Raw genomic sequence first — 4,573 nt, forward strand, 5'->3', positions numbered from 1 at the left:
GCATTGGTCTCCCTGCCAATTCAGTAATCCTGAATGGGATCATGGAATATTCTGGAATCCCTACTTATTGAATGGGGATAGGCTGTTCAACTCAAAGTTTTGTTTTTGTTTTTTGACAATGTAAGTTCAGCCTCAGGTCAATTTCCCTGACCATTCAGCTCAGATCTTGTCTACATTCTCTACTCTGACTTTGGTGGATCCTAAATAAAGAGAAACACATTTTAACATTACTAAATCATAAAGACTAATCATGTGGTAAGAAAAACAACAATATGGTACAAAAAACCAAACCTGTGATTGTTTTTTTCTTTTCCATCAAAGCAATTTTCTTTTGAAGACTTACTTTGAGAAAACACTATTTCAAACTATGTGAATCCACCATTAAATTACTAAACTTCTGAGTTAGGCAGGGTCTAAGAAGACATCTGGTCAAAACCTCTCTTTACAGAAGATAAAACTGAAGTTGAGAGGTAGAAAATAACTTAACCAAGATTACATAAGAATTTAGAATTTGGCTGGAAATGGGACAGCACCAAGGTTTTCTAACTCTTTCCATTATTATCACTATATCATTTGGCTTCTAAGTTGCTTTATTTACCTGAAGCAAAAAGTTTGTGGCACTGAGTGGATGGAAAAGGAAAGCTGGTGAGTCATAGACTTCATCTGGGGGTTATCTTTCCCATAGACCAACTATCCTACTTATAGAAACCATGGCCTGTCATAAGGTTTTACAAAGCTTTCTCTGGTGAGCTTTTCTACTCTTGGCTTCCTACCATCTCTACTTTCCTTTCTAGAGGTAGGAATGGGCTACCTACTTCACAGACCAACACATGCTTTTTTCCTAATTTTAGATTCTCTTAATGCAGACATACCATTAATACTTCAATATTTTATGTCCATTTTCTGATTAAATTCACCACAGCAGGAACATGAATAAATGTCTTTCCAAAGTCAGTTAATAGGTAAAGGATCTAAACTCAATTCAAAAATTTTAACTTTACTGAGCAAAAAGAAAGAACAGCATTTCAAAAACCAGAGGATCTGATTCTGTTGACTGAGTAGTCACCATTTCTACATTTCTGCCAAATGAAAATTTTTCAGAACCAGTATGAACCCAGGAATCAGACCATATATCACTTTTTACTTAAATGTAGGCTAGTTAGAAAAAAATCCTTTTAAATATAATTTATGTTAGCCTGCAGAATTGTTGAAAAAGTATTTTGTTCTCTACCATCATAAAGGTCTAAAAATAAGAAATTATAAATAATTTCTTTAATTCTTTGAGTAATCTTGTGAGCAAGTCAGTCAACATTTATTTAAGCTTTTCCCAAACGCAGGGGTATTGATTAGTTAGGGAATAAATAAGCTCAAAAAACTTGGAATCTTCTTAACTATAGATAAGGAATTGTATTTTAATGAGAATATGCATTCAAGACCTATTAAATTAGAAACTTTGAGGGTGGGTTCTAGCAATATGTTTTTAACAAACCTCAAGATGATTTAGAGCAAGTTAAAGAATGATATAATCTGATTAGTGACATTGGAAGAGGAACTGGCTGTATGCAGCCCAGCCCGTACCTCTGCTTCTCTCGAGAGCCAGCCTGCCCAGTTTGCATGTTCCCTTTGCCATGGAGTGGAAGATGTCTGTCCCCATGAAGTAGGTCTGTGGCGTTCAGTGCTTCTTAGTAATTAAGTAGGAGAACTATAAGAAAAAACACAGCCACTATTGTAATAAAATGTTTAAACCCTTCCCTGAGTAAATAATCTACCAGGCAGATAAATTATAAGTAAGGATAAAAAAGATTTAGAGAATAACAAGACCCACCCACTGAAAGCACATAGAATACAGATCAACATCAAACACACATGAAATTAAACAAATACTAGACCAGAAAATAAAGGTCACTGAAATTTTATGATTTTGTTCTGAAGATCTAATGGAAAGAATGGAGACCACAGTTAATGGTTCTGTACTGTATGACTGGAATTTGCTAAGAGGGTGGATCTTAAGAGTTCTCACATGACATACAAATGGTCAACAAATATTCGAAAAGAAGCTCAACATCACTAGCTATTGGGGAAATGTGAATCAAATCCACAATGAGATACCATCTCACACCTGTTAGAAAAGCTATAATCAACAAGAAAAGTAATAACAAATGTTGGAGAGGATATGGAGAAAAATAAAACCCTCCAACTTTGCTTTTGGGACTACGAATTGGTACAGCCACTATAGAAAACAGTATGGAGTTTCCTCAAAAAACTAAGAATTCATCTACCATATGATCCAGCAATTTTTGTACTGGGAATTTATCCCTAAAGACTTGAAAACCTGTATCCGAAAAGATATGTGCACACGGATGTTCATAGCAGCATTATTCACAGTGGCCAGGACATGGAAACAACTAAAGTGTCCTGTGATAGATGATTGACTAAAGAAGCTGTGGTACATACACACGATGGAATATTACTCAGCCATAAGAAGAGATGAAATACTGTCATTTGCGACAACATGGATGGACTTTGAGATAATAATGCTAAGTGCAATAAGCCAGACAAAAAATGTTGGAAACCACATGATATCACTTATATGTGGGATATAAACCTAAAAGCAACACATGAACAGGACAAACAAACAGAGACTCATGGACATAGACAATAGATTAGTGGTTACCAGATGGTAGGGGGTGGGGTTGGGGAAAGGTAGACATGGTAAAGGGGGTCAAATATGTGGTGACAGAAAGAAATCTAACTATGGGAGGTGAATACACTGTGTAAATATATATATGCCTTACTGTTAAAGTGTACAGTTGAAACTTTTTGGATTTCATTAACCAATGTCACCATAAAAAATAAATTAATTAAAAATAAAATAAGAGTTCTCACACACACACACACACACACACAAAAGAATCAAAGAAAGTGATTAGTATGTGAGGTAATAGATATTTTTTTGAGGCTGATTTAATATAATTTCTTTAGGTAATAGTTATTTTTGCATATACAGAGATAATGCAGTGGTAAGAACAGAACATAAATAGACATTTCAAGAAGATGGAACTTTTAACTATCTTGATTACTGTGCAGAGGACATGTTTTGAATGGTAACTGAGAAAAAACTTCACATTTATTATGTTTGTTGGTGTTTATTAAATGCAGGCATGATCACAGAAACTAAAGAAATAGGAGATTACTTTGGGCTAGTGATAAGGTCCAGGTTATGCTTGTGACTTACAATTGAGAAAGGAGCAGGCAGGAAGCCAGGGGATGTCTTACCTGCAACATAGTTACCAGTAGCTCCTGCCCAGAGGCAAGGCTGGAAGCCTAGCACTAGCATTATTCTGGCAGCAGCATTTTGCTGACAACAGCCTTTCCCATAGCCACAGCAGCATCTAACCTGGTAGCATGTGCAGGTGGTGCAGCTGCCATCGGTGAGAGATATTTTAATTAACTTGATTGTGGTGATCATTTGACAAGGCATACACATATCAAAACATCAAGTTGTACACCTTGATTACATACAACTTCTATTTGTCAATTACACTTCAAGCTGAAAATAAATTAAATAAAATAAGCCTTAGTGATGTCAGAAGCATGGCAGAGTGAGGGATCTCCCTGGATCTCTCCCCTTAAAATAACTACAAGCTGAACATCTGCAATTCAACAAATAACACCTAACCTTCACATGAGCATGTCAGAGAGATCAGTGCTTCAGAGCATCTAAGGGTCCTCAGCTGCAAGGACAATTACAGATACAAAGGAAATAGGTGGAAAACGACAGTCCAAGCAATGGCATTCAGAGAAAAGCGGGCGTAGCCCTACTTATATCTGATAAAACAGACTTCAAGATGAAAAATATAATGAGAGACAAAGATAGACATTTCATAATGATAAAGGGGACTATACTTCAGAAAGACAGCACATCAATATATATGCTCCCAAACAGGGAATATTGAAATATAGAAAGCAACTTCTAACAGACTAAAAGGAGAAACTAACAAAAACACAATTATAGTAGGGGACCTAAATACCCCATTGACAGCTATAGATAGATCATCCAAACAGAAAACCAATAAGGAAATAGCAACCTTAAATGACACATGAGAATAATTAGACATAATTGACAATTACAGAGCCTTTCATCCCCAAACACCAGACTATACAGTCTTCTCTAGTACACAAAGAATATTCTCAAGGATAGATCATATGTTGGGACATAGAACTAGCCTCAACAAATTCAAGAAGACTGAAATCATACAAGCATATTCTCTGACCACAATGTTTTAAAACTAAATATGCAAAAAGAAAACAGAAAAAATGCTTGAAACCTATTTTATTTTATTAACCAATGTCATTCCAGTAAATTTAATAAAAAATAAAATAAAATAAAAAATAAAGTAATAAAATAAATAATAATTCCATTTATATCGTTAATTGTTTTATTCCGTTGATTCCGTTTCATTCTCTTCCTACCTGAGCCTTGTTCAGTAAAGCACATTCTATGGTGTGGGATTAAACACTGTTCCTCTAGAACTCAGATAAGAGACCCTCATTTTCTCAATTTTAATTTCCC

The sequence above is a fragment of the Pteropus medius genome, unplaced genomic scaffold, assembly GCF_902729225.1.
Source record: "Pteropus medius unplaced genomic scaffold, Ma_sr-lr_union100, whole genome shotgun sequence".
NCBI lineage: Eukaryota > Metazoa > Chordata > Mammalia > Chiroptera > Pteropodidae > Pteropus > Pteropus medius.